This window comes from Monodon monoceros, unplaced genomic scaffold (assembly GCF_005190385.1).
Source record: "Monodon monoceros isolate NGI ecotype Baffin Bay Population unplaced genomic scaffold, NGI_Narwhal_1 Super_Scaffold_3, whole genome shotgun sequence".
Lineage (NCBI taxonomy): Eukaryota > Metazoa > Chordata > Mammalia > Artiodactyla > Monodontidae > Monodon > Monodon monoceros.
The window spans coordinates 74,424,003-74,446,988 of NW_021703780.1; the positions used below are offsets into that span (position 1 = coordinate 74,424,003).

Here is a 22,986-nt window from a genome sequence, read left to right on the forward strand (position 1 = left end):
GCTAACGGCTCTCGCGCTAACGGCTCTCGCGCTAACGGCTCTCGCGCCCGCTCTGTCCCTTTTACAATGTAAACGTCATTGAGGAACTGAACGAGGAACTGTTCTGTGGACTGAGACAGAATTCAGTTTGGAGTCGGTTAAGAAATAAGTGGAAATCATTAAAATGAAGACAGTGAGTAAGGACAATATTAGACACGTTTGGGTGCGAAGGAGAGGAAAGAGAGTAGCAACTGGAGGACAAAGGGCTGAAAGAGGCTTTCTTTGTACAGTTCGTAAACAGAAAAAACCTGAGCACGTGTCAAGGTGATGAGCAGATGAGCAGTGGAAACTAAGAGGCTGAAAGCAGAAGAGTGAGAAAGGGTAGCCAGTACTGAAGGTTCGTTCCCAGAAAAGTAAAGGGACAGGTGGTGGGACTGATCTTAAAACAGAGCTTTGTTGTCTCCTTAATCATAGAATGCCTTGTGACAGGCATTCATGCTATTGTCTTAAATTATTACCTTCTCCCGTGTTTATATTTTATGACCTTAATGAACGTCTAAGCTCTTTAAAACCTATGGCTTATATTGCTTAAACCAAACTCACCCTGCCCGGGCATTGTGAGCCCCAGACTCTATGCTAGCACTAAATAGTCATTCAGTCAATACTTGTTGAATAAACAAGCACAGCTGACCCTTGAACAGGATGTTTGAACTACACTGGTCCACTTATACATGGATTTTTTTTTCAATAACTACGTACTACAGTACTACACTCTTCGTGGTTATTGAATCCGCAGAATCTCGGATATGGACACACATATGGAAGGCTGATGATAAGTTATACACAAATATTCAACTGCTCGGCGCCCCTAAGCCCCTCCGTATTCAAGAGTCAGCTGCACAAGTGGATTCCACAGTCTTTGTGTATACCTCTGGCACCCAAACATTTGTCCATTTATGTATGCTAGATATCTGAAGTAGGAGCAGGTCAGGATCAGAAAACTCTCACTCTGTGCCCAAAGTACTTAATCTCTGGACAAAAGTCAAGAATAGCCACTCAAACTAGTCCTCTCTTTCCCATGTTTACCTTGACCCCAAAATCCAAAGACATAAACTTTTACTGTCCATGAAAACATTTTCACCTGCAGCTACAATGCATTATACCTTTTCCCAGTTCCCCTCATGCCCAACTCATCCCCATTTTGTTGTAGAGCAGGTGGACTCTCTAACCTTCATATGACCTTCTGCAAGACACAGATTAGGTTTAAATGAATCCAAAGAGGTTTAGGCTTCAGCTGCTCCCAAAAGACATACTCATGGAGGCAGAGCAGTACAGGCCAATAACACACTGATTTATCTGAGTGGTTTTCCAGAGCATAGCTGCCCAGAAAACCTTTTTCAACACCAAGCCCCTCCATTATCCAGCCTCCAGGTAAATACTGGCCTGAATTTAAACAAACATCTTTCTCAAATATAAAAACCTCCTTTGACTGTGAGTTACCTTCCCCCAATTAAAACCTATCTTTGGGAACCATCCAACTGTACCTTCCTTAAGGCAACATTGCCTGGAACTGAGAGATTTGCATCCACTGCTGCATTCTGCAGCCCTCACCTGACTTGACTGCCACATTAAGCGATTGGGTATTGACCTTTAAGTCTTTAACAATCATGTATATACCTAGGAAAGAAGTCTGTTCACTGAGGAATTAAGACAAGACACAAGAAAGAAGACAGTGAATAAATTCAGCCCTCATTTCTGTTCTGATGCTATGCTCAGTGAGCTGTTGCTGCAGATGAATTACTGCAACATTCTTTCAAATGATAGCCAATTTTCAACTTAAGAGAAGATTCTTAAACCTTTTTCTACATATCGGTGAAAACCAGGCAGCTGGAAAACATAGCCTTGGTTAAACTACCTGATGATAAATGAATATTTTAAACACATGAAATTATTTGAGAATCTGCAGACTGATTTAAACCCTCACAACAAACAACAGAAAAGATCCCCCAAACCTGAGACTTCTCAGATGTATTCCCAGAAATTTTATTTCAGTTTATACGCATGTATTTCTTAAAGAGTAATTTTCAGAATTTGTGAAACTGATGTATTTAGACTTGAGAGGGGAGATCGGAATATTCCTTAGTTTTGTTATTCACATGGATAACTGATCAATATTGTCAAAATGTAAATGAAAGTCTTTCCAACAGACCCTAAGTTCAACAAAGATAAAGACCACATCTTTTTTTTTTTTTTTTTTTGGCCAGCACCTCATTTTTATTTCAAACAAAAGCATCGAACGTCTTTAAAAGAACCTCTTATAGGTGTGGTGATTCAGACTACATCTTTCTTGCTCCTTGTTGAATCTACATCCTCTAAGACAGTGTCAACATACACCCAAGGAAATTTGCTTCAAGGAATATTATGTTTGTGTTATTGTTGAAAACACTGAAAATTCTTTACTTGAGACTAGCTTTTTATTTTTGTTCTTTCTTTCTCATTTTCTTAATTTGTACTCTAGGCTTTTTTAAGATAAAAAGATATCTCTCTACAGAAGTCTACACTTCTGTGGCCTGAGACACACACACAAACACACACACACAACACTACTCATCCTCACCACACCTGTTCAATGCTGCAATATTTGCCAGGCATTGGAAAAATAAATTTGCCAAGTAGCATGAGCCCTGGAAAATCATTAGGTGACACCTGAGGAGCAGAATACCAGTCAACCAATAATTAGCATCTTAACATGCAGAGAGTTAGAGACAAATCAAATTCCATGAAATCTCGGGGAGCATGACCCTGGCCAGGTTGGCACCCTGGCTGTGGGGGAAGTCAGTGGCTTTGTCTGACCGTAAGACAAGGCTGGAAGCACCGTGGCTAGTCTAATCCTAGGAGGAGACACTCTGACAACGTGACATTTGCACAGGGATGCCCTCACATGGCCCTAGTATGTTTTCTTAGAATGAGATGACATTTCAAGTCAAACAGTTCTGCTCGCAATAGCACAAACCCTCCCCAAACTCTAATAACCTGAATTTGAGACAAAGAGGTTCATCTCCGAGAGAAACTGAGGTTGTATGGATGTAACATTAAAATAATCAATTTTTAAGTAAGGTTAAGCCAGATATTCAGTGTTTAGCCTCATTCGTTATCATTCCAGAATTTCATAGACCTCAGATCGCCTTAGTCTAAAAAACAGTTCTTGTTTGAGCAAAACCCTGTTCCTGGAGTATCCATATGGATACTTTTCAATGAACACGGAATCTAGTTAAAAAATTGTGCTACCACGAGGTGTGGCAAGTGTCAGTGCACTGTGTCCTCACCAAACCCCTGCTGCCTGGAACTGCTGTCCACATGTGCGTCCATCCAAGGATGTAGGGCTACTGCTGTTACTGCTGCCTCCAGCCTATCTAAGGTCACCTTTCTTACACAGCTGATTCATTCTAAAGGAAGAAACAGAGAGGTCGGAGAACACCAACTCCCCATTCGGTTTCTGCAGTTGTCTACGTAACTTGGGGATCTCGCCCTTAACAGGAGTCCAGAATGAAGGGCCCCACCTCCAAACAGACTGCCAGTCCTCAGGGTAAATGCTCTGCCTCTACCATGTGGCCTGCATGTGCCTGGTTTGAATCTGCTTCCACCCTAAGCCAAGGGTGACTGTTCTGCCAGCCCCCACTCCACTCCACTACAGGGTCAGGCAGCAGGCTCCTGGCCCAGTGCTTGAATGGCCCAGTGACATCACTGCCGAGAGGGAGTCTGGTTGTGCCCTCCCCTGAACTCTCCATCTGGAAGATTCTCTGGCCTCCTTCCCTCTCATTTTTAAACTGATAGACACTGCTGGACAGGGAAACTCAGAGCAAACCAAAGTTCATCTTCCCTTCCCTGCTTCTCAGCTGGCATAATCACAGGGACAGAACGAGGTTGGCAGGGACCAGGATGCCAGGAATTAAATGAGGGCCCCTGACCATTGGACCACATTAGTCCTGCCTTCCAAAGTCTTAATTAGTCCTCCTCCGCTTGGCATATCCACTTGCCTTTGGAACCCAGAGAGGTGGCCGGGTCAGATGCCATGCTCACAGCAAGTACTCAACAAAATATTGGTTGAGAATGGCAGCCACAAACGCCTGCTGGCTCACGGCTTTGCAACAACAGTTTTGAGGTCTGGGCCCCAGCAGCAAGATTTCTGCTCCTCTTTGTAATGCAGACAGTTCTAGCAGCGATATTCCGAGTGATATTCAGCTACCAGCTCAATTTGGAAGCAAAATGATCTTAACAAACAGTGGCAGACTTGACAGACAGGCTGTTGAGCCTGGGGACCAAAACAAGGGACAAAAAGAAAGAGAAAGGAAGGGTTGATGGTAAGTGGAAGAGAGGAAAATGAACACTGCAAAGAGAATTGAGCAGGATTACGGGGCTAGACACCTCAGTTCTACAGGTCTGAAATGAGTGGGGAACAAAACAACAGACTCAAGAGATGGAAACAGTGGGTGGGGGGGAGTCCCAGAAAGGGGACAGAGCGGCATCTTTTGGGAATTCTGATGCTGGGACAGACTCAGGGCTAGCAGTGGAATAGATGCAACAGTAAGTAACATTTGAGAGGTTTCAAAAGACAATGAGTCTTAATTCTGTCTTGTTTTGCCCTTCTTAAACTGTAATGACACACCAAAATTTGCTATTTTTCTAAGAGGACATTGGCGGATACAATGGAAACTCTGAATACATTTTTTCCCTCTGCATTCATTGTCTCTGGCCCTTATCCACAGGCCTATTGCAGACTAAATTGGATTTTGGATCACTGGTACTGAGGCGCTGCAATTAATTAACAATAGAAACATAATATTTATATCCAGGCCTAACAACATCTGACATTTAAACTATTCCGCCAGTCAGGCAAATTCCATTCGACAAATTTTCATTTTAATGAACATGACAGGCCACAGTTTACATGATAGGCCAAGAAGCAGAACAGAGTTGATCTCTTGGCATGTGCTTTCAAGGCCTGGCCATGCTGCAAGAGAAACAAGCTGGGGAAACTGTCAGAATAATAGAAAGACCAGGTCCCCAGTTCTGCTCAGACAGACCAAGGATACATGCCCCCCAACAAAGATCCTAGTATGAAACTGTCCTTGTTTCTGTGCAAGCTCAAAGTGAAACACCTACTGCCCCTTATGATCCACTGGATAATTTTTCTATCTTTGGGCTGCTGACATTTTCTTTGGGGTACTAAAATCCCTTAGTCCTTCCTAATTAAAAAGTGATAAACGTTTTGCAAGACATCCAATAATGTGCAAAGTACACAAGAGTTGGAACTGATGCAGCTTTTTCAGTTGGCACAAGACCGGCCTTCTGTATTCTGCCAGATGGTGTATCTCAGTAAGTCCCCAATCCCTGACTCAAGTGAGGGGCACTGTCAATATGATGCTGAAGAAGAGACTTTTTAAATGCTATCTTATTTTGCATTATACTAACACCAAAGGCCTAACATTTTTTTATTGCTGAAACTTTCATAGTTAAAGAAGTTTTCATTTTTCTATGACTCATTATTCAAGCAGACAGAAGATGGTACACATGAGGAGAAAAATTCCATCCCCATAAGAACTGTGTAAATTTGCTGAAAACCAATATCAAAGACCAGATCTCCTAGCCTGAACTCCTATCACTCCTGTATGGATTACTGGTCTAAAGGAGGCTGGGTGACACAGTGTGGATTTCTCCAAACCCATCTACACTACCCCAAAAATGTGGATATAAAGGACAGAGATGAAGATGGAAAATGTAGAGAGAACAAGGCAGTTAGAGAGAAGCTTAAAAGATGTGAGAAACAGATAAAGTCAGTGAAAAACAAACAGCAAATTGTCAACAGGAGCCCTTCTTATTGGAAAGGCCATGTATTTCTATTTCACATATTTAAAACACTCTTTATCTCAGCTTTTACATCAATTTAAAAGAACTGAAATAAAGTTCCACTTTTCAAGTAAAGACTTCTTTGGAATATGGATTTGGTTCCAATCTCAGCAATAAGAAATAGCCACCTTCCCAGTGACTTGTTTTCAAGCAATGGCTCTGAATAGATCCAAAATGATAACTATGCTCCATGTCACTTCTAGATATGGTCATGACACTAGAACATTAAGTCCTGAAAGGATAATAGCATTTCCATTATTATAACCAGATTTAAAATCAGTAAATTTTCAGTCAAGTCGATAACATGTATGTAGAGTATGGACACACACACAGACACACAAACACAAGTTATAATAACAATCAGGTTTTTGAGTTCTTTACATGCATCCCCTCACGTATAACAAACACTATAAGTACTATTATGAACCCAATTACACACTGAGGAGAGGGTGATTAGAGTTAACTGATTTCCCTAAGAGGTGAAGTCCAAGGTCACAGGCAGGTAAGTGGTAGAGGTGAGGTGCAAATCCAAGCCTGCCTCCCTCTAGAGCCTGTGCTCTACACAACCCAGTGGCATATGACGGCATCTGCAAGGGAGACAGCATGAAGAAATTGATTTCTTTTGGCAATAGTCAAAATATCTTTTAAATATCAGGTATAAAGCATTTTCAGCCCACCAGATGCTTATTTAATTTTGAAAAATCAATTTTTATGAAGCTGCTCTGAGAAGTAGTTTCATGTTTGTTAATGCCTGGTTATATTCTTGGAAAAGTAGAAGCCTTATAGAAAAAAGATATATTTCTTAAAGTCAGGAAGAAAAACAAGACCCTAACTAGATTGAATTGATAATGTTTGACAGAACACAAATGAATAGAATCTGTAACTTTAACATGCCTTTGCAGGAGGCATGTACTAAAATGCTCATATCAAATTCAGAACACAAAAGATTTAACATGCTTATTCTTGTAAACAAAGGCATTTGGTTAAATGAAAGTTCCATCAAAGCTTAATAACCAAATTCAAGTGAACACAAAGTAAAGGTTTATATACTTTCTGCAGTTTCAGTAATAGCTAATCTAATCATGGTAAATGGAGGGTTATTGTTGATTTCCTTTGCCTCCATTTCATAAATTAGATAAAGCAACCTGGCAGTTACCGTACGTTAGAGTTTTGTTCGACTAAGTGATTTTAAAGCTATCTCAAAATATAACGAAGTCATGACTTGAATGGCTGCTGAACTGTGCCTTGCTTTGCGTCACCACATTAGTGCTTTCGACCAGTGTTACATAAGAAGCTTCCTGTGAACTAAAACTATTCTATAAAGCTCAATTTATATGTACAGGACCAACGATTTAGAAGGCAAAGTGTCACTGATACGGTATTATCTGATATTCCGTTGCACCAGGGCCAAGCTTGTAAAATATAAACTAGAAAAGCAGTCAAGTGTTATTATTTCTTGTGATCCAAAACTCAGGAACAGTAGAATTTCTCTGGTTAATGACTTTTCATAGCACATTTCCAACTTTCTACTACACTTTATTGATCTGGAATACTAAAACGGTTTTCTTCCCTGGCTAAAGAACACACCAAGCTCGTGCCCTGCATCTGGTGGGATACACCTCCAAAGGCACCATGGTGGTGGCATCTCATCAGGCAGCTGAGGGGTGGTAACACGAACCAAGCCGTTTTACTCACTGAAAGAATGTTGAATCTCAGGCCTTTTGATAAAAGGAAACACTTTGCCCTGGGAGGCTAGATACCTGCAGTTCTGAGAGCCGATGAGTTGCCCTTCACAAAAGCAGTCTATTTTCCTGCATTTTCCCCCTGTGCCCTGATACGGTTATTTTCAATTACCCTGATAGCCCAGGAAGAAAAATATCTCTCTCTCCATATTTCATTCACATAATAAGATTCTGCAAGCTGTTCTGTATGACAGATGAGGACCGTGAGCTGAAGCAACTTGTTCTGCCTGTCAGCCTGCAAGAACCCACAGCAATGAGATACAATCGTGATGACATTACTAGAGTAGAAGTGGGTCAAATCCATAGTCACTTTAAGACAGAATGTCAACTGTTTTTTCTATTTCAGTAATTTGATGCAGTGGTACCCACCCACCCCCCAAAAAAAGAAACAGTTCATTGCTATTAGCTTAGTATACACACACACACACAGAAATGCAAATATTGTTAAAATTAGCCCTTAAATGACTTTTGCAGCCTCTGACCAATCAGTCAACAAAAACTTACTAAGCATCTACTATGGGCCAAACACTGATCTAGGGAGAGCGTTGAAAACAGACACAGCCCTGCCTCATAGAGTTTACAGACTAGAGTAAAAGACAAATATTAGCAAGGTGATTGAAACTGATGTAATGAAGACTGCAAATGAAGTACAAGGGGGCTTATAAGATAAGAACTACTAGTCTTATTGGTCAGAATAAGTTTCCTTGCAGAAGAGACATTTAAGCTATAGCCTCAGGTAGAAATAGTAGCCAGGTAAGGAGTGAGGGAGAGGAGTTCCAAGCAGAGGGCTTTCTCTGCAAAATGTTTCCTTTCAAAGAAACCAGGCTTCAAGATGCAGAAGGTATAATGGAGTAAATGAAGACATGGAGTCCACCCCTGGGAGTTAATATCTTTTCCTTGTTTTAACCCCTAGTTTAAAAACTTAATTGATTGAAAGAAAAAATTTTAAAGCATTAGTATGCCTCTAGTATGCCTCGGTCCTATCTTACCACATAAAACCAAAAGTTAGTCATAACAACATCTTGCTGATCTAAATATTAAGGTGGATTTTACTTCGTAAATAACCTAATTTGTCTTGACTGTACTGGTTAAAACCCATGGGTTATTTTTAAAAACATGTTTTGACAGCAGTGAAACTTGCAGCACACACAACACCAAGAGCATAAATTTGTTTAGGGTACATGAAAATTAACACAAGCAGTTGGTAAATGTGATAAAAAAAAATTTTTTTTAAAATACCAACTTCAGGCCACAGCAGGTAGAAATTAAGAAGAAAAACGTTCTCTTCTCTAATATTTTGTCATGAAAATCCTGATTCATTCTTGCAGAAAATTGTATTGGATCATCACTCAGGTCTCTTAAAACATACAACTTTTTTCCATGGATTCAACAAAATGGAATGGAGAGAGAAAACTGGATTTATTAATGAGTATGCTTGCCTTTTCTACTAAACCCCAGAATGTGACATTTGGACCATTTTCTTTCCAAATTCAAAAGCCATCCCAAGAATCCAAAATCGATAAAATTTGCATTAGCGTAACTGAGGCTGTATTTGGCCCTAAAAACTCAATGACTAAGTAGGACTACTAGTATGGCAGAGTTTTCTTTTCTTTTCTTTCTTTCTTTTTTTTTCTTTTTTTGTCTTTAGCTATTACCAGAAATGACCTTAGCAGCTACATGAATACAACCTAGAGCTACTTTAAGAATTACAGTGTACAAACCATGAGCATTAATAGTCTCATTCTACCCTGTTACTTAAATCTTATCAAGAGTTCAATCTGGAAGGCATATTAAGAGGAGGACTGGTCAAATTAGCAAGTACCTACTGGACGGCAACCAGAAAGATGGGGGCTCCAAACTTCACATAAGGAACAACTGAAGTACCTGGGGAATATTCAGCCTGGAGAAAAGCAATAAGAGATGTGAAAACTGCCTTCATAAATTCTATAGAAATTCAGTGATTAAAGCCATTTCATTTTATTGAGCACCTCCTCTGTGCAAAAGGCACTGTGCAAGGCGATGAAGATACAACACTGAGCAAATAAGCCTTAGCCTTTTACTACCATGTGGAAGAGAAAACAGACTTTCTCTGTGGCACTTCACAGGATATGGTCTAACAGGGCACAGCACAGATTCTGGAATCAGAGTGCTAGACTCAAAGCCTGTAGTGGACTGGATGGTGGCCCCCAAAAGATATGTCTGCATCAAATCCCTGGAGCCTGCAAGTGTTACCTTATTCAGAAAAAGGGTCTTTGCAAAAGGAATTAAGTTAATCTTGATTTGAGGTCATCCTGGATTATCTGGTTGGGCCCTAAGAACAATGACATGTCCTTATAAGAGAAAGACAGATAGAGATTTGAGAAAGAAGAGGAGAAGATACAGAGAAAGCCAAGTAAAGTAAATTATTATGGAGCCACAAGCCAAAGGATGCTTGGAGCCATCAGAAGCTGGAAGAGGCAAGGAAGGATTCTTCCCCAGAGCCTCTTGAGGGAGCATACCATATACCTGGCACTCTGTAACAATGAATTCCTTAAAAAATAAGACATAATTTCCTATGGGAGCTACCATCCCTTGGATGAGAATGGAGGGGGTTACTCTTTGCCCAAACTAAAACATGAAAATATCTCACAATCACAGCTAGGGAAAAAAGACAAGCCAGTGGATCTTCAAAGGGGATAAACCTACCTGTGCAATTCTCTCCCTTCTTGGATTCAGTATATTTCAGACACTGCCAACTACACCCTGGGAGGCTAAGTCAAAATGTGCAGCAAGCCAGGCAGTAGGTCTAGGAAATTAAGATATAGCTTCCTACTCCTATTTGTGGTGTAGCTGCACGGCCAGAATAACATAGTTCACTTGGGCCTGGTTTTGCTGAAAAGACACAGGTCTCAAATAAAGCTAGACAGGAGACTAGATAAATAAAACTACAGAATATTCACATAATGGAACATTATATAGCAGCCTAACCAAATAAGGCAAGAATACAGAACAGTGTATATTGTGTGTTACTTTTTGGGTAAGAAAGGAAGGGAAATAATTTATATATATATTTGCCTGTGTGCATTAAAAATACTGAAAAGATGCAAACGAACCTAGTAAAAGTGGCTACCCTAAGGGAAATGGGGACAGAGATGGGAGTAAGGGGACAGGAACAGGAGTAAAACTCCACTTTATGCCTTTTGCATTGTCTTGATTTTTGAATCAGACAAATATATTACCAACTCAAAAAAATGTCTATTAAAAATAAAAAACTAGGGCTTCCCTGGTGGCGCAGTGGTTGAGAGTCCGCCTGCCGATGCAGGGAACATGGGTTCGTGCCCCGGTCTGGGAAGATCCCACATGCCGCGGAGCGGCTAGTCCCGTGAGCCATGGCCGCTGAGCCTGCGCGTCCGCAGCCTGTGCTCTGCAGCGGGAGAGGCCACAACCGTGAGAGGCCCGCGTACCGCAAAAAAATAATAAATAAATAAATAGATAAAATAAAAAACTAAAACAAGGTTATAACAACTCACATTGCTGGGGGTAAGTAAAATGGTACATTTGAAGAGGGCAATTTGATGACATAAATCAAGGACTGTAAAATTGGCATTTCGTTGGGCCCAGAGATTCCACTTATGAAAGGAACTTAAGGAAATAAGATTTGTGTACACACACACACACACACATACACACACACACACACACAGATGTTCAATGCAGTATTATTTGTCATAGTTAAATTTTTTTTAATCTACATGTAAAATAACAGAGATTGAGTCAAATAAATCATGAAACATTCAAACAGTTGAGGGATATGCAGCTATTAAAAATTATACTATAAAATATATACTGTAAAGACTACTCAGAGATACAGAAAAATAATATTCATAGTGTATTTTTTAAATTATTCATTAAATTTCCAGTAAAATCTTTAAACCATCTACCGGGTACTAGGCAGTGAGATGGATGCTGATTTCAAAAGCCAGTTATGGGGCAGTACATAAATCAAAAATCCCACTTTTTTGTGCATTTATAACTAAACTAAAAGGATAAACACCAAAATGAGAGCAGTGATTACATCTGGGTGGTAAGATTATCATTGAAATACATTTTCTATAATGAACATATATTACTTCGCAATAAGAGAAAAACGCACCACTTTTTAAAATCAGGTTAACAACACCCAGGGTCAAAAATGTGTCTCATTCATCTGTGTTCTGACACCCCAGCCTGACTCCCTGAACACAAGTATGATGCCTGCTTCAGCCGCAGCCATCCTGTGACCATTAAGAAAAGGCCAAGAACACTGTAGACACACTCTCCTTGACATCTCTGAGCTGCTGAACTAAAGCCACAGCCACCACACATTTCTAAATTTCTTTTTTTCTTTTCTTTTCTTTTTTTTTGCGGTACGTGGGCCTCTCACTGTTGTGGCCCCTCCCGTTGCGGAGCACAGGCTCCGGACGCGCAGGCTCAGCGGCCATGGCTCACGGGCCTAGCCGCTCCGCGGCATGTGGGATCTTCCCGGACCGGAGCGCGAACCCGTGTCCCCTGCATCGGCAGGCGGACTCTCAACCACTGCGCCACCAGGGAAGCCCACTAAATTTCTTATTATGTGGGAGAAATAATCCCCTATTTTTTAAAGCCACCATAAGTCAAGTTTTCTATTATGTGCAGCTGAAAGCATTCTGAGCTGACAGAGTTAAATATCAAATAATAGAGGATATGTTAAGGCTGGTACTGGCAACCCAACATGTTTATTTTGGTCCATGAGTAGAAACTGAAAACGGATGTTGTTAACTGCCCCACCACCTTCCTGCTCCATAGTCTCTTCTCTGAAGCTCCTGGGAAAAAGATCCCAGGAGAAGCTGTTAGTGGAGATTCTAGGGGCGCAGGGGAGCACTGCCTGCAGTGAAGAAAAACTAGATACTTACTCCTACAGCTTACCATATAACCCAGCATTTCCACTTCTGAGAATGTATCCTAAGAAAAGAATAGTGGATGTAATTATATGCAAATATTGCATATATGTAATTATATGCAATATTTGCATATATGCAAATATTCTTCCCTAACATATACCAGAAGTAGAGGTGGGGGAAATCTAATGTTAAACAATTAGGATAGGGGCTTCCATGGTGTCACAGTGGTTAAGAATCCGCCTGACAATTCAGGGAACACGGGTTCGAGCCCTGGTCCGGGAAGATCCCACATGCCGCAGAGCAACTAAGCCCACGCACCACAACTACTGAGCCTGCGCTCTAGAGCCCACGAGCCACAACTACTGAAGCCCACACGCCTACAGCCCGTGATCCTCAACAAGAGAAGCCACCGCAATGAGAAGCGCGCACACCACAACAAAGAATAGCCCCTGCTCACCTCAGCTAGAGAAAGCCCATGTGCAACAACGAAGACCCACCGCAGCCAAAATTTAAATTTAAATTTAAAAATTAAAAAAAAAACAATTAGGATAGGTTGCAGGTTCTAATAGTAAGAGTACTTTGCAATCATTAATGACATGGCAAAATGCACACCACAATACCCTGATGAGTAAAAAAAAAGGTAACAAAACTACGTATAAAGTGTGATCCCAATTTAGAAAGCTAACAGAACTTAGAACTTACATATGCAATAAAAAAGGATGGAAAGGGTATACATTGAAATATTTTTAAAATATTTATTTATTTTGTCTGCACCAGGTCTTAGCTGTGGCACACAGACTCTTAGTTGCAGCATGCAGACTTCTTAGTTGCAGCCTGCACACTTCTAGGTTGGCATGCAGGATCTAGTTCCCCAACCAGGGATCGAACCTGGGCCCCCTGCATTGGGAGTACAGTCTTACCCACTGGACCACCAGGGAAATCCCTACATTGAAATATTGATAGTGCTATAATGAGGGGATGAAATGCTACTTTATTTTTTGAGCATTTTTGTCTTTTTTATTTTCTAAAATGAATTTTCTTATGCAGTTGGTAAGAAAAGTTTTTTTTTTTTTCCAAATAGCACCTTCTCATAGAATAATCTGGGCCCTCTAACCAAGATGCTGGCCTCATGGACAGCAACTCTGTCTACTGTCTGCCTGCAGATCCAATGGAGTTAACAAGAAACAATTTATTTTTGTGTTTTAAAAATAGACTGATGCCAACAGCTGCAAGCTAAGTTACAGAAAAAGATAAAGAAATCTTGTTTCCAAGTGAATTTGCATTATATAAATGCAATATGTTTTAATTCCATAAATATAGTTTTGATGCTGCCAATTTGAGAAAAATATTGATGTTTCCTTAAATAAGTCTATTCCATATTGAAATTCATTCCCTTACATGAAATGGAATGATCTCGGAAACAATACGAATAATGTTAATTTGTTATATCATTGGTAAAAAACAAGTCCATTTACATCCTTGTCTTGATCCATCAGACTTCATTAATACAGAAAGAGTAGCCACCAAGCAGGTTTGACTTCTTGACCAGCTGAGGACATCAGCTAGTAGAGCTTAAGCTCTCTTCCATGTCATATAACATGCATCCATATCCCAGCATCACCACTTGCCAGCTGGGTGTCCTTAAGCACATACTTAACCTCTCTGTGTTTCAGTTTTCTCATCTGTGAACAGGGATAATAAGAGTATCTACCCCCTAGAGTTGCTGTGAGGATGAAATGAGAGAATCCCCACAAAGGTCTTAGTTTAGTGCCTGGCCCATAGTAACCTGTTAAAAAATAAGGTCTCTTCTAACTAATATATCTCTTCCGTATGTGGAGATACAGCGTGGACCTGGAACATTAGATTCTTCTCTTTTTTTACTTTTAGCAAAATAAATTTTACTTATTATAAGCTAAAATATATAATAGCTTAAATCAAATGGCAACACATAGACTTTAGGGAAAAAAAATCTCTTGCCTCATTTCTTCCTACTTTCCACTTGTCATCCCCAGAAGTATCTATGTTCCCCTGTTTTAGTTGTCCTCTATTTTTCCATTTCTCCACTGTAGCTATATTGCATTTTTTCCCAGTTTTATTGAGAAATAATTGACATACATCACTGTATAAATTTAAGGTGTACAGCATGATGGTTTGATTTACATATATTGTGAAATGATTACCATAAATAGGTTTAGTTAACACCATCTAACACCATTTAGTTAACACCATAAATAGGTTTAGTTAACATCATCTCATAAAGATACAATAAAAAGAAAAGAAAAAACAAATTTCTCCTTGTGATGAGAACTCTTAGTATCTACTCTCTTAACAACTTTCCCATATACCATACAGCTGTGCTAACTATAATCATCATGCTGTACATTACAACCCTAATACTTATTTATCATATAATTGAAGTTTGTACCTTTTGATAACCACAAATCTGATCTTTTCCTATGAGTTTGGTGTAGGTTTGCGGCGGGGGTGGGGGAATGCTTTTTTTTTTTTTTTACACATTCCACACATGAGTGACATCATACAGTACTTATCTTTCTCTGTCTGACTTATTTCACTTAGCATGCCTTCAAGGTCCATCCATGTTGTCACAGATGGTAGAATTTCCTCATTTTTTATGGCTGAATAATATTCCATTGTATGTATAAATACCAAAATTTCTTTAACCACTCATCCATCAATGGACACTTAAGTCTTGGCTATTATAAATAATGCTGCTATGAAAACAGGGATGCAGATATCTTTTCCAATTAGTGTTTTTGTTTCCTATGTATATACATGGAACATTTGATGTTAAAGAGACTCCAGCATCCAGGTTTAAGAACTCATGTTGGATACAGATATTTGACTTTCAATTATAGATTTGACATTATTTATTTACTGTTCCCTATGATAAATGAGATGCTTAGGGAAAATGTTGGGTCTTTTAGACAACTGGGAAATCTGCTTCAGCATGTGTATTAGAGATGGTAACTGCTCTCAGTCACCTTGTCTTATCTAGTTCTTTACTTTATTTAAGGTATTGTGACGAATTAAAAAAAGAAAAAACAATAGCTAAAATCATTGCTAGTGTGTATTTGGTGCTTATTATATACCAGGAAGCACCCCATGTACTTTCATGTATTATCTCATTTAATCCTCACAATTAACCAGTGAGGTAGATTCTCTTATTATCTCCATTTTTTAGAAAAGGGAACTGAATCACAAAGAGACAGAAAAATACTGAGTCAAAATATAAACATAATATATAACAGTAACAAAATAACAACATAATAATAATAACAAAATGGCAGCATCATTAAATCCCAGTGATGTGTCAAACAGCACTGGATGCTTTCCAAACATCATCTCTTGTGCTTACAACAACCTTCTACTATTCCCATTTAGTGTATGAGAAAACTGAGTACTTAACTAAATTAGCTAAGGCAAGATATAGGTCTGTTTGGCCCTGAAGCCTGCCTTGCCAGGCAAATGCCCCTGTGCAGAGGGTAAGGGGAAAGGCTTATCAGATCCCTGAAGCTCTCCACTTGGTCATAGCATGTTGGAGAGCACATGACTTCAGAATTATCAGATCCAAGTCCCTCACTTGACAGATGTGGAAAGGGAGGCCCAGAGAGAAGACACGACATTCATAAGGCAGTGAAAGAGCCAGAACTAAAACCCAGGTCACTCAACTCCCAGGACTGCGTTCTTGTGGTGACATGGTGAGGCCCTCTCACACTGAGTCAGCCATCTCAGATGCTGAAAGAAGGAAGGGAGAGCCTGACAGCTGCAGGGTGATGGTGCCAGCCTGTCATCTCTCCCTCTGCTCCCTCCTGACCCTCGGGGATGCTGTACGTGCTTCCGGGCACATTCAGAACTGGGAAGAATAGAGAAGCTTGGGGGAAAGAATCCACAGCAAAGGCAGAAAGCACCCAGTGCCCTTTCATAATCTACCCAGAGCCAATTTCCAATATGATTCTCCTAAAATAGATGGAGATCAATGGAGAAGGAGGTTGGCTCAGGCACATGTGGGTCTCTTTTACAGACAAAAAACACAACAGAGCCCAGGTCTTTAAATCAGCAAATCCCTTGAATCTTTTCTGATTAAATGCACATCTTTCCTAGTTTGTGTACTGGATAAAAATAAAGTGTCGTATAGAGAAATCTTAAAAATAGAGTTTAGGAGATATTGAATTAAAATTCATTCAGTATTGTGTAATCCTTGAAATACAACAGTTGTTTACTCTGCTTTGATTTCTAAGCTTTCCTTTGATGACAAATATTAATATTTATCATTTTTCTGATGTTGGACTAATGAGAATCTTAAGTGTTTATGAGAGGTATTTAAATACTCCAGTATGATAGATGTGTTTGTTTTCTGACTTATATTCCTTTGTATTTAACATCAATGAGCATTTACTTTTTTGTGCTGAATCCTGGGTTGTTGTTCACCAATGTTTTCAGAAAACTTCATATGGCCGAACTGCTAGCCTCTACATTTATTTCATGGCCAAATATGAGATTTCCCCAAATAACACAATACTATGAGAAAGATCTAGCTGTGATCTTCAAACTGAAAACTGGCACACGTATAACTACTTGCCAGCAAGTAGACAGAGCAACATAACAGGTTTAATGACACTGACCACAGGTAATGTTTATTGAGCACTGACCACTCATCAGGCACTGTGCAAGGCATGCTTTACATCAACAGTCTCACTGAATCCTCACAATAACTCTAAGAGTTAAGTAGTATTATAATCTTTGTTTTACAGAAAAACAAGATGCAGTGAGGTTGAGTACTTTGCTCAAGATTACACGGCTAATGAGAAGCAAAGCCAGCAGTCAGTGCTCAGAGCCAGACAGCAGGCTCCTCTCTATACTCCCTCCCTATGAGCCCCTTCTTGACTCCCCAGCATTTGAAACTTCCTATTAGCTATATAACATTAATGACCCATCTGCATGGAACAGCAGCCTCAGGATGACCCAGACTTTCAGGTCTTGATGGCAATGAGGAGAAAAAACTCATTCTGTCTATCACAGGCCTGGGGATAGGACAAATAAGGTCCCTGCCTTTGGGGAGCAAACTTTCTCAAGAGGGAAAATAGACAATACTAATGCAATAAACAAGGCATTATCTCCAATAAACAGAGGAAATGGGTTGCTGTACATGTTCAGAGAAATGGTAAGAGGGCTGAGGTCTGCGATCTTCTGTAGATTTCACTTACCTATACTCCCCATGCAACCAGGAGTCGGCTAACCAAAGAAGTAATAGAGGATGGCCTAGAAGTAGTGTGGTAAAGTGCATGGTGTTGTGCAAAGTGCAACACCGAATTCTAAGTAAGGGATCTGACATGGACCACTTACCCCACACAGGGACCACATGCTCGGGAGACAGCATGAGCAAAATCACCACTATTCCTGCCTTCACAGAGCTTATAGTTGAGAGGGAAGAGAGGCATTGATCAAAAAACAGAGATGAAATAAAAGCTATAAAAAAGTATGAGGATATTTCTCCAAAGAAGACAATACAGATGGCCAACAGGTACATGAAAAGATGCTCCACACTGCTAATTATCAATGTTAGAGAAATGCAAATCAAAACTATAATGAGGTATCACCTCACATCAGTCAGAATGGCCATCATCAAAAAGTCTACAAACAAACGCTAGAGAGGGTGTAGAGAAAAGGGAACTCTCCTACACTGTTGGTGAGAAGGTTAAGTTGGTGCAGCCACTATGGAGAACAGTATGGAGGTTCCTTAAAAAACTAAAAATAGTCACTATATGATCCAGCAATCCCACTCCTGGGCATATCAAAAAGATACAAGCACCTCTATATTCATAGCAGCACTATTCACAATAGCCAGGACATGGAAACAACCTAAATGTCCACTGACAGATAAATGGTTAAAGAAGGTATGACACATATATACAATAGAATATTACTCAGCCATAAGAAAGAATGAAATAATGCCACTTGCAGCAATATGGATGGAACCAGAGATTATCATGCTAAGTGAAGTAAATCAGAAAGAGAAAGACAAATACCATATGATATCACTCATATGTGGAATCTAAAATATGACACAAATGAAATTCTATGAAATAGAAACAGACTCACAGACACAGAGAACAGACTTGTGGTTGCCAAGGGGGAAACGGGATGGGAGAGGGATGGAGTGGGAGTTTGGGGTGAGCAGATGCAAACTATTATATAGAGAATGGATAAACAACAAGGTCCTACTGTATAGCACAGGGAAAACTATATTCAGTATTCTGTGATAAACCATAATGGAAAATAATATTAAAAAAAAGAATGTATATATATGTATAACTGAATCACTCTGCTGTATAGCAGAAACTAACACAACATTGTAAATCAACTATATTTCAATTAAACAAAAATGGCAACATAGTAGAAGCCACAAAGAACTAGAACCTTGCTATTCCAAGTGTGACCCATCTTCCACATCTGCATCACCTGGGAGCCAGCCAGAAATGCAGAAGCTTCTGGTCAAACCACCCTTGCATATAATTCCAGCCAGGCCCTGACCCATAAGAGTTGGACCCAGCTGTTTCATCTGCACTAGGAAGCCAAATGCAGCTAATTCTTCTGGGCCAGGGAGACGTTGGTCTGTTGCCTTGTGGAGTTTCAAGAGACTAGAGGAAGCTTTCTGTCCTGCATAGAGCGGCCAAGAGAGGTCCTCAGCTGTAGATTTATCTGTGGCCACTGGCTGCTGAAGCTTCCTGTCCTTGCTTTTACCCCTTCAGCTGGCAGTACCCAGCAACTGGGATTTCAAACTGCAGTGGCCACCTGTTGCCTTTGTATCCCCAGTATCACTTCACCACTTATGAAGGTATCGGCACCTCCCATTAATCAGGCCTCTCTGTGTACAGAGCCATGTAAGCTGTGTCCAGAACAACTCCAGAGGGCACCATTCACATACATATTTCTGAAACAAAAAACAAAAACCTTCCCTTTCCCTCCACCCAACCATCTTCTTGTTATACCTCTTCCATACCGTCCACATTTGTCACGCGTGCATTTTTCCCTGCTCTCCTGCAGATCACAACCTCTCCCCTCACTAGGCTCATTCCTGGGAGAGGTTGGACAGAGACTGCCAGTGCTTCAGGGTTGAGAAAAACAACCTTATTCCAGCAGGTTCCTCTGCCTGTCCTCAGGACTCCAAGCACATACACAGACTCCGGCTTCTAGGTATCACTCAGGCCAACCAAGCAAGTACTGTCCTGCAGTAAATGTGGAGACAGCAGTGAGGTTTTTTTTTATTGTTTCAAAACTGAATACATGCAAAAGAGCCTTCAAGTCCTGCAAAAAATAAAAATTTTGTCCATATCACATACTACAAACTTCAGTGATTAAATGACTGTAGACCATACTTTCCTCCAGCCCATGCTCAACTAAAATACGCATGCTTTAAACCTCATGAGGAAGCACTGATACTTCCACATTATCTATGATGGGTTTTAGCTCCAATAGCTGTGAGCCTGAGAAATTGCAAAATACATTGAATTTTCATGGAAACCTGACTGTTAATAAAAAGAGGTAAATCCATAATGAGGAACACTAATAAACACATAAAAAGATTCAGAAAGAGTCTTTAGGTTCCAGAATACTGTCAATGAGCGTCTTTTGTGAACCTCTTAACCAGTTTCTCAATTTTTTTTCTATGCCTACTTATTTATCATTACAAGAAAACCTTGGCATACATGCAAATTCCCCCAAAATATGTAATTTTTAAACTGTATTAAACCAGACAGCAAAAACACTTTTCCCAGTCTTTCTCTCTATTAAGTCAACACAGTAGAAAAATAAAACTACTACATTGTGAAATGACCTTCTAGTGAGCAGAGAAGCTTAGGAAATGCTGTAAAAGGAAATTGAGGTATAGGGTAATATAAATTCAGGCCAAGAATCCTCCTGAAAACTGGATATAAAGTTATAAATATAAATATTCAAGGGTGTGGCCAAGATGGCAGAGTAGGAAGACCTGAACTCATCTCCTCTTACAGACACATCAAAATTACAACTACTTACGGAGCAACTACTTATGAGAACCTGAAGACTAGCAAGAAAGATTTTCCACAACTAAAGATATAAGAAGGAGTGACGAGAGGGTAGGAGGGGTGGAGGTGGAGCTGCAGTCCCGTCCAGACCCACACTCCTGGGTGGGCAACCCACAAATGGGAGGATAATCACAATTGTAGAGGTTCTCTTCAAGGAGCGACCTAGAGATTATCATACTAAGTGAAGTCAGTCAGTAAGTGAAGTAAGTCATATGATATCACTTATATGTGGAATCTAAAAAATGATACAAATAAACTTATTTATAGAACAAATACAGACTCACAGACATAGAGAACAAACTTATGCTTACCAAAGGGAAGAGGTGGGAAGAAGGGATGAATTAGGAGTTGGGGACTAGCAGATACAAACTACTATATATAAAATAGATAAACAACAAGGTCCTACTGCATAGCACAGTGAACTACATTCAATATCTTGTAATAACCTGTAATGGAAAAGAACCTGAATATACATATATGTGTGTATGTGTGTGTGTGTGTATGTGTGTGTGTGTGTATATATATATATATATATAACTCAATCACTTTGCTGTACAGCTGAAGCTGACACAAAATTGTAAATCAACTATAGTTCAATTTTTTTTTTTCTTTTTGGCTGTGTTGGGTCTTAGTTGTAGCACGCAGGATCTTCATTTGAGGCATGCAAGATCTTTCGTTGAGGTGCGCACGCGAGCTTCTCTCTAGTTGTGGCGCGTGGGTTCCAGAGCACGTGGGCTCTGTAGTTTGCGGCACATAGGCTCTCTAGTTGAGGCATGCATGCTCAGTAGTTGTGGCGCCTGGGCTTAGTTGTCCTGCAGCATGTGGGATCTTCGTTCCCTAACCAGGGATTGAACCGGAATCCCATGCATTGTAAGGCAGATTCTTTACCACTGGACCACCAGGGAAGTACCCCCCGACCAGGGATTGAACACAGGCCACTGCAGTGAAAGCACTAAGCTCTAACCATTGGGATGCCAGGGAATTTCCAACTATACTTCAATTTAAAAAAAGATACTAGGGAGCTAATTTGCCTGCTACAGCAATAATTATCCCCAAGCTTAGCACCATTATTTCAAGCACCCAACACAATGTCTGACACATAATATGTACTCAATAAACACTTATCAGTGATTGAATTAATTTTTTTTAATTAATTTATTTATTTTTGGCTGTGTTGGGTCTTCGTTTCTATGCGAGGGCTTTCTCTAGTTGCAGCAAGCAGGGACCACTCTTCATCCCGTTGCGCGGGCCTCTCACTATCATGGCCTCTCTTGTTGCAGAGCACAGGCTCCAGACGCGCAGGCTCAGTAGCTGTGGCTCATGGGCCCAGTTCCTCCGCAGCATGTGGGATCTTCCCAGACCAGGGCTCGAACCCATGTCCCCTGCATTGGCAGGCAGATTCTCAACCACTGCACCACCAGGGAAGCCCTGAATTAATTTTAAAAAAAGAATTTTAAAGATAAGCAAAAGCTAAAAGAGTTCACCACCACTAAACAAGCTTCTCTAAGCGGAAAAGAAAAGACTACAACTAGAAATATGAAAATAATGAAAAGGAAAATCTCATTGGTGAAATTACAGTAAAGGTAGTAAGTAGATCAACCACTTACAAAGCCAGTATGAAGGTTAAAAGACAAAAGTAGTTAAGTCATCTATTTCCACAACAAGTAGTTAAGGGATACACAAAACAAAAAGATGTAAAATATGATGTCAAAACATTAAGTGAAAAATCTCACATAAACAAGCTAACTTAAAGGAACTAGAAAAAGAACAAACAAAACCCAAAGTTAGTAGAAGGAAAGAAATAATAAAGATCAGAGAGAAAGATAAATGAAATAGAGCCTTTATAAATACAACAATAGAAAAGATCAATGAAACTGAGAGCTGATTCTTTGAAAAGGTAAACAAACTTGATAAACTTTTAGCCAGACTCATCAAGAAAAAAAGAGAGAAGCTCAAATAAATAAACTCAGTTACAGCCAACACCACAGAAATACAAAGGATAAGAGATTGCTATGGGGACTTCCCTGGTGGTCCAGTGGTTAAGAATCCACCTTCCAATGCAGAGGACGCAGGTTCGATCCCTAGTCAGGGAACTAAGATCCAATATGCCACAGGACAACTAAGCCCACGCGCTCTCGACCCTGCGCACTGCAACTACTGAGCCCGCATGCCCTGGAGCCCATGTGCCACAGCTGAAGAGAAGCTCACACACTGCAACAAAGAGCCCATGCACTGCAACAAAAGATCTCACATGCCGCAACAAAGATCCCACGTGCCACAACTAAGACCTGATGCAGCCAAATAAATAAATAAATATTTTTTTAAAAAACAGATTACTATGAACAATTATACGCTAATAAAATGGGCAACTATGAG

The 22,986-nt window shown here is 40.1% G+C and overlaps 1 protein-coding gene across 15 annotated transcripts in view; it reads right to left on the bottom strand.

The window, feature by feature from the left end:
- The window catches only part of FHIT (fragile histidine triad diadenosine triphosphatase), a 1,443,555-nt gene that overhangs the window by 1,410,899 nt on the left and 9,670 nt on the right, over positions 1-22,986 (bottom strand). The gene's annotated exons all lie outside the window — the stretch shown is intronic.